The sequence below is a fragment of the Podarcis tiliguerta genome (assembly GCF_965153285.1).
Source record: "Podarcis tiliguerta genome assembly, chromosome: Z".
NCBI lineage: Eukaryota > Metazoa > Chordata > Lepidosauria > Squamata > Lacertidae > Podarcis > Podarcis tiliguerta.
The window spans coordinates 16615278-16626809 of NC_139553.1; the positions used below are offsets into that span (position 1 = coordinate 16615278).

Here is an 11532-nt window from a genome sequence, read left to right on the forward strand (position 1 = left end):
CATAGAGGCAAGTGGCGCAGGGCGCCAGGGCGCCAAGTTCTGGAGGGCGCCAGGGAAGAGGTGGAGGCTGGACGTGGCGCCTCCCTGCATCGCCTCTCTGCCCTCGCCTGCCTCCGCCATGCCACACCGAAGCAGCACCATGCCCGGAGCCTCCGCCTGCCGTGGCCACTGTGGCACAGGCACCAGGGGAGAGGAGGAGGCTGGGCGTGGCGCTTCCTGTAATCAGCTTACCGCTCTTGCCCGCCTTGCTGAAGCATAATAATAATAATAATAATTTATTATTTATACCCCGCCCATCTGGCTGGGCTTCCCCAGCCACTCTGGGCGGCTTCCAAAAAATATTAAAATACTGTAATACATCAAACATTAAAAGCTTCCCTAAACAGGGCTGCCTTCAGATGTCTTCTAAAAGTCTGGTAGTTGTTGTTCTCTTTGACATCTGGTGGGAGGGCGTTCCACAGGGCGGGTGCCACTACTGAGAAGGCCCTCTGCCTGGTTCCCTGTAACTTGGGAAGCAGCGCCCAGAGCCTCCGCCTCTTCCCCGCTGGAGGAGCCTCCCTCCAGCCACTGCCCACCTCCTTCAACCCAGCAAAGCTATCAGCAGCTCCGTAAAAAGGTTGGCAACTCTGGGAAACAGCGGGGGAGCGCCGGAGGGATCTTTGCACCACAGTGCCGGATATACTTAAGACGGCCCTGTAGATATCGATATTGATATCGATATAGATCCTGAAGCTGAGGCTCCAGTACTTTGGCCACATGAGAAGAAAAGACTCCCTGGAAAAGACCCTGATGCTGGGAAAGATGGAGGGCACAAGGAGAAGGGGACGACAAAGGACGAGATGGTTGGACAGTGTTCTCGAAGAAGAAGAAGAAGAAGAAGAGGAGTAGTAGTTTGGATTTGATATCCCGCTTTATCACTACCCGAAGGAGTCTCAAAGCGGCTAACATTCTCCTTTCCCTTCCTCCCTCACAACAAACACTCTGTGAGGTGAGTGGGGCTGAGAGACTTCAGAGAAGTTTGACTGGCCCAAGGTCACCCAGCAGCTGCATGTGGAGGAGCTGTGACGCGAACCCAGTTCTCCAGATTACGAGTCTACCACTCTTAACCACTACACCACACTGGCTCGAAGCTACAAACATGAGTTTGACCAAACTGTGGGAGGTACTGGAAGACAGGAGTGCCTGGAGTGCTCTGGCTCATGAAGAGTCAGACACGACTAAACAACTGAACAACAACAGATATAGATATAGATATGGCCATTCCTAGTTATGGATGTGGAGAGACAATATCAGTTCCCCTTGCAGTAGAAGCTTCCAAATTCTCCCATGACTTGAATTAAAATCCGAGCTGGAGAAGATTCATTGGGCTTTTTCCTATGTTGAAGGGCTGTCATAGCCATAGCTGCCACCATGGGGCACTGCTCCTAGTTTTGCAAGGCCAGTTCTCCAACCAAGTAACGTGTACCAAAGTGCATAGATTGAGGTAAAGTGTGCATGGAAATGTATATCTTAGTGAAAAGGACATACAAAAACACATTCTGTTACAGAAACCAATGTGCAAAAATGTGAAGAACATGGGGGAATGGCATATAAAGTGCATGTATATTAAGAGACAATTCACACTAAAATGCTAATTAATTTTCATGAGGACTTTTAAAAAAGAGTTTTTGAACTTTTTTTTAGAAAGAGATTGCAGACTGATGCAGAAGAGTCGAGGGCTGAATTGAGACTGGAAAAAAATGAGAACTATGGAACTATGTTCAGAAGACGATAGCTTTGGAGGGGCCAGGGAGTGGCTAAGGTGAAGTCGGGGTGGGGGGAGGCTGCAGACTTAGTCATGAAGTGGCTCCCAAACTCATTTTTAAAAGAGATTAAACAGTTGTGGGGTGCTAGAGTTCAGCAACATCTGGAGCGCCAGGTTCCCCTTCCTTGATGTAAGAAGAAGCATCTTCCTTCCTCTCAGGAGAGAATGCCTCTTCCAAATGGAGAAATTCTCCAATTTCTCAGAGTGCTTCTTCTTCTATATACAGTGGTGCCTCTGGTTACGTACTTAATTCATTCCGGAGGTCCGTACTTAACCTGAAACTGTTCTTAACCTGAAGCACCACTTTAGCTAATGGGGCCTCCTGCTGCTGCCACGCTGCCGGAGCACGATTTCTGTTCTCATCCTGGAGCAAAGTTCTTAACCCGAGGTAATATTTCTGGGTTAGCAGAGTCTGTAACCTGAAGTGTCTGTAACCTGAAGCGTATGTAACCCGAGGTACCACTGTAGAGGAATTATCCAGTCTCTTGCATACAGTGGAAGAATGTTGCTTCTTATATGAGTGTGTTGCACACACTCATAAATGCACACACACACACACACACTGATGCACACATCCACACACACGAATGCACACATATAACCACACACTCTTAGACAGCATCGCACACTCATGCACAGCATACTCACAAATGTACATAGAGACACATGCTCACATATGCACCCACACTCACACCTGCACCCACACCCATTGACAAACACAAACATGGGTACTCACACGCGTTCACAGGCAGGCAAATGCACCTGCACACGTACAAACTGGTATGTACCCTCACACACCCGCTAAGTTGAGCCACTCACCCCAAATCATCTATGTAGATGCAAAAGGGCTTGCGGGGTGTGTGTGTGTGTATCTATATATCTCTACAGGTTCTGCAGTGGCTGTTAGGGAGGCTGAAAAACAGATTCAGCCAAGGAGGCAGGCGGTGGAGGGAAGGGGGGACATGGAAAGGGAGAGGGAGGGGGGAGAGAGCGAGAGAGCAAGAGAGAGAATGACAGACTGTAATCCCCCTTGAGTGCCTAGCCTCATGAATATTAATAAGGTGGTAATTAAAATGCAGGGACACAGCAAGACGGATGCGAGGGCTCCTTTCAGAGCGCTGGGAATGGGGCGGGCGGTGAGGGAGGGGGTGCTTGCAGAACACAACTCTTTCCAGGCAGGGTTTGTATTTATTTCTATTTTTTTTTATTCTCTTCTCTTGATGAGCGAAAAGAGAGAGAAGAAAACAGAGCCTTCAACTTTCATCAGTTTGGAAGGGAGGGTTCTGCTCGCTCTCCCCCCCCCTTCCCCCTTTGCACAACCTTTTTTTCCCCCTGACACGACATCTCTTTAATTGCTGATTCCCCCCCCCTCTCTACTCCCCCAGAACTCAGCCATAAACCAGGATATAACGAACTTAGCCCCCCTCCTTCCAGTGCGTGGCGATGGTGCAACTGTGGCTCCATGTCAGGGCTATAGTTGGGCTGTGGGAGAGTTGTGCTTTCCACCGCCAAGTGTCATCAGCTGGCTTTTGTCTTCCTGGCCTTGGGTGGGCTAAGGTGGCAAGTCAGCTCCGCTGGTTGAGTTGCAGGGGCACAACAGTTCTCTTCCCTACTACCCCTTACCCATTAAGCCACCTGCTGCTCCTAAACCAGGTAGCAAAACTCATCATTTATCCACATGGTGGTGGCAACAGAATTTTCAGCACAGTCAAATAAGCGGGTAGCGAATACTCAGCTGAATATTGCACAGAGTGGTGCCGAGCGGCACCCGGAGCGCATCAACCCCAGCCGAGCAAGACAGCCCTTCTATATAATTTTTATCATTTCCCATTGTGGTGGCTTTCAGACCTTGTGGGGCTCCAACTCCCTACAGCCCCACAACAGACATAGCAAGATAGGGGTGCAGGGAGTTGCAATCCAGCAGCGTCGTGTGAGGCAGGCATTGACAACCTCTGCAATACAGTGGACGCTCAGGTTGCAAACGTGATCTGTGCGGGATGCATGTTCGCAACCTGTAGTGGTGCACCTGCGCACATGCAGGTTGAGATTTGGTGCTTCTGCGCATACACGACCGCCAAAACCCAGAAGTAACCTGTTCTGGTACTTCCGGGTTTCGGCAGTCCATAACCCAAAAAAACGCAAACCTGAAGCGTCTGTAACCTGAGGTATGACTGTAATGAGTTAGACCTCTAACCTGGGAGAGAGAAGGGTTTGAATCCCTGTTCAGCCCCAAAGCTGGGTGGGCGGGGAAACTAGGGCTGGCCACTCTTTCTCATGTCTTGGCCAGCCTTGGATGGGTGTATGGGAGTGGAGAGAGGAGAAATGGGATGTTTGTTTATTTATTAAATTCCTATCCCCACCCAAAGGAGACCAGGGTTTCAAACACCAAAGTGGAATGTGTACAGCAGAGTGCAACCAAGATGATCAAGGGTCTGGAAACCAAGCCTTATGAGGAACAGTTGAAGGAGTTGGGTATGTTTAGCGTGCAAAAAAAAAAAAAAAAAAAAGGAGACTGAGAGGAGATACAATAGCCATCTTCAACTATCTGAAGGCTGTCACAAGGAAGAGGGTGAAAGCTTGTTTTCTCGTGAGTCCAGAGGGTAGAACTCAAACCAATGGATTCAAATTGCAAGAAAGGAGATTCCGACTAAACACCAGGAAGAACTTTCTGGTGGTAGGAGCTGTTTGACAGTAGAACGGACTCCTTTGGAAGGTGGTGGGCTCTCCTCCCTGGGAAGTTTATAAGCAGAGGTTGGATGGCCACCTGCCATGGGTGCTTCAGTTGAGATGCCTGCATTGCAAGGGATTGGGCTAGATAACCTCAGAGTTGCTTCCAAATTTACAAATCTATGATTCTGTGTCAAAACAATACAGTGTTTTTTATTGTTATTAAAAACAATTTTAAAAACATATTGAGACAATTTAAAATGTATTATAATCATATTAAAATACACACACCCCAGTCACAGACCCTCCTGGCTGGTTATTTCAAGATTGCCAGGGACAGTATCTTTTAGTGATCAAAATGCCAGGGTATTGAGACATTTGGAGCATGATTTGGGGTGTAATCAATGTAAGCAAGTTGGAACCGCAAGCCTCTGTTGCAGCATAGAGTGTCTCTGTTCAGTGTGGTGGAACAGAATGGGTGAATCTGACATTTTTTGTTTGGAAGTTTTTTTCTGTGTTAAGTTCAGTTCTCCACATTTCCACATCAATTTGCATTTTAAAAATAAAATAAAATCAGTGTCGCAGCCCAAATTTCTCCTAATGCACAAATTTTTGCACAGCAATTTCCCTTAACATAATGCATCTTAGTATGTTATTTTCACTGACATTTTATGCACATCTTAAAAGGTAAAGGTAAAGGGACCCCTGGCCATTAGGTTCAGTCATGACTGACTCTGGGGTTGTGGCGCTCATCTCGCTTTATTGGCCGAGGGAGCCGGCGTACAGCTTCCGGGTCATGTGGCCAGCATGACTAAGCTGCTTCTGGTGAACCAGAGCAGTGCACGGAAACACCGTTTACCTTCCCGCTGGAGCGGTACCTATTTATCTACTTACAGTTTGACGTGCTTTTGAACTGCTAGGTTGGCAGGAGCAGGGACCGAGCAACGGGAACTCACCCCGTCGCGGGGATTCAAACCGCCGGCCTTCTGATTAGCAAGTCCTAGGCTCTGTGGTTTAACCCACAGCTCCACCCATGTCCCATGCACATCTTACTCTGGTGTAAATATGCATTTTTGCGTGTATGCACTTCACTTGGCTGGAGAAGGGCATGGTGAAATCATGCACAGCCATGTTTCACTTCATATTTATAAATGTGGATTACGGAAGTTCATCTTTAAATGTGTGCTGAATCCGACTCCTCCCTCATATCTTGCGGATGCCATAGCAGCCAACTCCTAGGGGCCGAGGCGTCTTCAGGCCTCCTAATAAAATATTCAAGGGGGTTGGGCCCCCAATAGTTGATGGGCATTGCCATTCAAATGGTATGCCCATACCACATCATGTGATTGATTATGTGGGGTGGGGCCTACCTGCCCTCCCTATTATATTAAAGTTAGCCCTCCCTTTATGAGCCCCTGATGTGGCTAGGAGACCTAGAACGCACTGCTTGGATACATAGACTGGAATAAAATAACCAGCCACACAATATAAGATGGGAGACACCTGGCTTACTAGTAGCACACGTGAAAAGGATCTGGGTGTTCTTAGCAGACTAATGCTATTCTAGGTTTCATGAACAGTCACGAATAATTGTTTAATAGTAATAAGACATCCTCCACTTTTAAAAAAGTTTTATTCCTCTGCAATAACACCTTTCAGCTTTCTGTCTTGTTCTCAGGAGCCCTTGAGAAGTTTCTAGAATTCATGTGGGTGCAGGATTTTGAGATGATTTGATGGTTGCTAGGTGACCAAGGGTGGTGTGTGACAAAATGAGGGGAAGCTTGGGCCTCGGGGCTAAATGTACCCCCTCCCCTGGCCTCTCTACCTGGCCTCCCCTTCCATTTTAGGGGTTTGAAAGTCTATCTTGCACTGGAAATTGGTTGCATAACTAGTACAAGAGAGACATTACATGAGCCAGCATAGATTTAGGGCAGTGCAAGCAGTTCTGCCACACAGGGCACCAAATCGAGAAGATCAATAATTGAGAAGATCCATTTCTAGGTGCAAAATTTTGGGCTCACACAGGGTACCTGTGTATTACGAAAGATTACCAAAGTCCGCCCAGGCCTGGAGGCCATATAGTTGCAAAAATTGGGGAGTAGGGTGTGGTTCCTTTTTCACTTCCGTCAGGAGTTGCACAGAACTTCTGTCAGGCAGGCTACAGATAAAGCAGAACCAAAAGGCGAAGGGGCTGGGGGCTGGAAGGCAATTACTGTGGATTCAGCAGGCTTACATAAAGCAAAGAGGAAGTTGACTGCAGAGCTGGTTTCATCCGTGAGTCATTGCAGCCGCTCACATCCCCACACCCGTTGCTCAAGGCTTTGCAACTCTTTCAGCTGCTTTCCTTTTTCCCCACTGGAAAGAAAGAAAGAAAGAAAGAAAGAAAGAAAGAAAGAAAGCATCCCTTAGTCATCCTGAGCCTTGATCACGAAAAAGGTAGAACTGGATGCAGATGGCCTTTGCATCAAATAAATGTGTTTTTGTGCGTGAACTAGCTTTTACGTGGAGTAGACCCATTGAAATTAATGGACCTGAATTAGTAGCTGCCATTCATTTCAGTGTGGGTTTATTCTGAGTAGGACTGACACGGGGTAACAGTGGTAATGCATATGCTTTGCATTCAGAATGTCCCAGGTTCAATCCAGGTAGGGCTGAGAATGATTCCCTTTGTGACCCCCCCCCCCCAGAGAGCAGCTGCCAGTGGCTAGAGGGAATCCTGAGCTAGACAGACAAATGGCTGGATTTGGCATAAGGTGGCTTCCTTTGTTGCCAAATAATTCAGCACTTCATTCAGAAAGATGAGGACTAGAAGCTTAATTCATTTTAAGGCGGTGGGCTGTAGCTCAGAGGCAGAGCATCTGCTTGACATGCAGAAGGTCCGAGGTTCAATTCCCAATGACATCTCCAGGTAGACTCCCTGCATGAAACCTTGGAGAGCCGCTGTCAGTCAGTGTAGGTAATACTGAGCTAGACATCAATTTCCTGACTTGACGTAAAGGCAGCTTTCTACATTCACATGTCCCTCACCAGGAACTCCAGCCCTTCACAGATGCAGCTCTGTGATGTCCACTACATCACACTGCCCTCTCTGCAAGTTAAATGTTGTTGTTTGTTTTTATTTACGCACCCACACACCCCTTGTGACATTCTTTTAAGTGAAATTAGTTTTAATTGTTGCAGCCACCTACTAGGAATAACTCCTCATTTAGTGCTTTTGAACATAGAATCATAGAAACATATAATTGTAGAGTTGGAAGGTACCCCATGGGTCATCAACCCGCTGCAATGCAGGAATATGTGGGTGGCCTATATGGGGATTGAACCTGTGACCTTGGTGTTATCAGCGCCAAGCACAAACTAACTGACTCACCTGTTTCTGCTTTCTAGCTTCCTTGGGTTGAACTTAGGGAGGAGCGTGTGAACTCAGAAACATTTGCATCTTGCACCATTAATTTTGGAGCAGGCCCTTGTGGTGCTCTTTGAAGTTTCCCTCTTGCTTCTTAGAGGACACTGGTGGATAACGGCACAAGGCTGCACACTCATGAAATGCAAACCAGATGTGAGTCCATCAATATCCTCCATCCTTATTTGGCCCCTACACTCGCACCTGAATAATCTCCCTCCCTTTACCCCTCAAACCCCCTTCAACTATCCCTCATAGTTCCCTCTCCCCTCACCCCACAGCTCATCCAAGCTCCTCCTTCCTCCCCCAGCCCCTTTTCAAGGAGGGGAGAGGCACTTCACAGCACACCTGCTGTTCCTCAGGCTGCAGTTGGCATGAACTGCAGAGCATGATGACACCTTACATTTTTATGTATATAGAAAGATATAAAGTCCTGATAGAAATTCATCACCCTTTTAGTGTGTATTTCCACATGGAAATTTTTCCCTAATATGCACACTTTTGCAAACCATTTCCTCTAACACAATTCTTTCTGGAAAGTTTATTTTAATGAATATAGGCATTTTTTGTTTTAATTCTATTAGAATTTAATTACTTTTTAATGATGATCTTCTATATGTTTTTGGCTCATTATATTTATCTGTATTGTTTTAATTTGTGCAAGCTGCCTTGAGTCCTTGCCTGGAAAAAAAGGTGGGATAGTCAAGAACAAATACAAATAAAATTAATAATAATTTCCATGCATGCTTCACGCTCACACACATTTTGGGGAGAATTGGAACCACATCATGCAAAATTCAGAGAAGTGAGGGTTTTGGAGGAATCACGTTTTGGGTTGTTGATTGTTTTGGGAAGCACAGGTAGGCTAAACTTAAGATGCAGACCAAAAGACAATCGTCTCCCATCCCTGGACCACATTGACAGAGGCACACCTGAAGGAAACCTGCTGGGTCTAGAGCTGATGGGTGTTGTAATCCAAAGACACCAGGACGTGTGTTGGGTTGATTAAGGCCAAGCCAAGATGAAGCCAAGCATAGAGTCACTCCTGAAGGCTGCCATGGTTGTTCTACTGAGATTAGGGGGAAGAGCATGCCCAAGGCTATTTTCAGCCAGAACGCAGTTCCAGCACCCCTCAGGTGGGTGCCATTGCTATTAAAAGAGAACAAGGGAGGTCCTCATGGTGAGTTACGGCCCCTCTTTTTCTATAAAAATAGCACTGGTCATGCCTGTGTCTGTGCTTGCTGTCAGAGCACCTCTTCAGGATTTCTCAACATCGCCAAGCCCTGATGACTCGTTCTTTCCCAACATCAATGAAGCCTAAAGAGTCTCCATCGTGTGAGTCATCCTTCAAGCTGTTATCAGGACCACTGATGATGTCATACACCTGCACAAACTCATTCATGGTGAACAGGATGGCTTTGACGTCAACGCTGCAAGCATATGTACACTGCTGGCTTAGTGGCAGTTTCGTTGTTTGATGTATTTGTTGTTCTACTTACCGGTATGTATTGTTTAGTTTATAGCTGACTTTTCCCCTCCAAGCAGCTCAAGATGGCGTACACTGTTCTCCCCCACCTCATTTAATCCCCACAACAACCCTGTGAGGTAGGTTAGGCTGACAGTGAGTACAGTGGTACCTTGGTTCTCTAACACCTTGGTACTCAAACTCTTTGGTTCTCAAACATCTTAAAACCCGGAAGTAAGTGTTCTGGTTTTCAAACATTTTTCGGAAGCCAAATGTCCAATGCGCCTGTTAGCTATTGTTTCCCAGGCACCTGCACCAATCAGAAGCTTTGCCTTGGTTTTCAAACATTTCAAAAGTCAAACGGACTTACATAACAGATTAAGTTTGGCGCTTTTGTTTTTGCTATTTATTTTGCGTTTTTGTTTTTGAGGCTTTTTCGGTTAATTTATTTTTGTGACTGTGTGGAACCCAGTTCAGCTACTGATTGACTGATTGTGTGACTGTGGAAATGGATAAAAGCCCCCCAGCCAAACAATGACTATAATCAGTGCAGGTAAGATTTTTTTTTTAATTTAAATTTTTATCATCTACAATACTGTCTTAGTTATTTTATAGTACAGTACATTGATTATTGCTTTCATTTTATGGATCAATGGTCTTGTTAGAAATAAAATTCATGTTAAATTGCTGTTTTAGGGGTTGTTTTTAAAAGCCTGGAACGGATTAATCCGTTTTGCATTACTTTATATAGGAAAATGCGCCTTGGTTTTGGAACACTTTGGTTTTGGAACGGACTTCTGGAGCGTATTAAGTTTGAGAACCAAGGTACCACTGTAACTGGCTCATGGTCACGCCCAGTGAGCTTCATGGCTAAGTGTGGGGTAGGTATTTGAAAGCTGTTCTCTCCCGGTTCCTAGTCCGGCACTCTAACCCCTATGCCACACTGCATAAAACCTTATATAAATATTATTTTATATCTCACCCTTCCTCCAAGGAGTTCAGAATGGTGTACACAGATCTCTCCCTCTCACAACAACCCTGTGAGGTAGGTTAGGCTGAGAGAAGAACAAGGTCACCCACTGAGCTTCCTGGCTGAGTGGGGGATAAATACTTAACTAATTGACCAATTGCATCACAGAAAACTTGGTCCGCACCCCCCCCATAAAGTCTGCTGCCCTAAAATAAATCCTGGCTATGCCCATACCCTGGGTGTTCTGCAGTAGTTTGACAAGAGCTTCTGACTCCCAGCAGTTTAAGGCGGGGGTGGGGGGAGGCAAGGAAATGTTTTTAGCAGGAGGGTCACACTCCAACATAGGCAACCTTATGGGGGTCAGTTTCCTGTGTTGGGTGGGGCAATATGGATGGGCCTCTTACTTCTGTACCACATCCTATGCTCCAGGCACACAAACGTCCAGTAGTTTACACACACACACACACACACACACACACACACACACACACACTCTTGAAGTAAGCAAGAGAAATGTTCCCATCCTAGCCAGGCAAAGCATTTGAGGGGGACATAGATTGTGGGTGGTGGGAGGCATGACCTGAGGAAAGCAGGAAAACTAAGGACATGAGAGGAGCCGCGTCTGGATCAGGCCAGTGTATAATTGTTTTAAAATCTTTTCCACGTGTTCGTTGTTTTTTTTTAAGAGCACGTTTTACCACTTTGATGCTAGTCTCCCAGGGCTCCTTGGGGGAGGAAGAATGGGGAAGGAATTTATATCATCATCATCATTATTATCAATTATCTAGTCCAGCATCTTCTTTCCCTCCAGTGGCAATGCAGATACCCCACAAGGAGGACCTGAACACAACAGCACTCTCCCACTATTTTTTTTTTTTTTAATGTACAGTATATTAATACAGCGGTACCTTGGGTTACATACACTACAGGTTACATACGCTTCAGGTTACAGACTCCGCTAACCCAGAAATAGTGCTTCAGGTTAAGAACTTTGCTTCAGGATGAGAACAGAAATCGTGCGGCAGTGGCGAAAGTGGTGCTTCAGGTTAAGAACAGTTTCAGGTTAAGAACAGACCTCTAGAACGAATTAAGTACTTAACCCGAGGTACCACTGTATTTATATTTACATCTATATTCCACTTTTTCCTCCAGGGGGTACAAATTGGTGTACATGGATCTCCCCCATTTAATCCCCACAACATCCCTGCAAAGTAAGTTAGGCT

At 46.1% G+C, this 11532-nt stretch overlaps 1 long non-coding RNA gene across 1 annotated transcript; it reads right to left on the reverse strand.

The window, feature by feature from the left end:
- Nucleotides 1-5862: 5862 nt before the first annotated feature.
- LOC310669150 lies at nucleotides 5863-8556 on the reverse strand. Its single transcript, XR_014507046.1, has 3 exons — nucleotides 8470-8556; nucleotides 7842-8009; nucleotides 5863-6826 (listed from the first exon to the last, which is right to left on the reverse strand). It is a non-coding gene; the product is annotated as an uncharacterized lncRNA (long non-coding RNA).
- Nucleotides 8557-11532: the final 2976 nt, after the last annotated feature.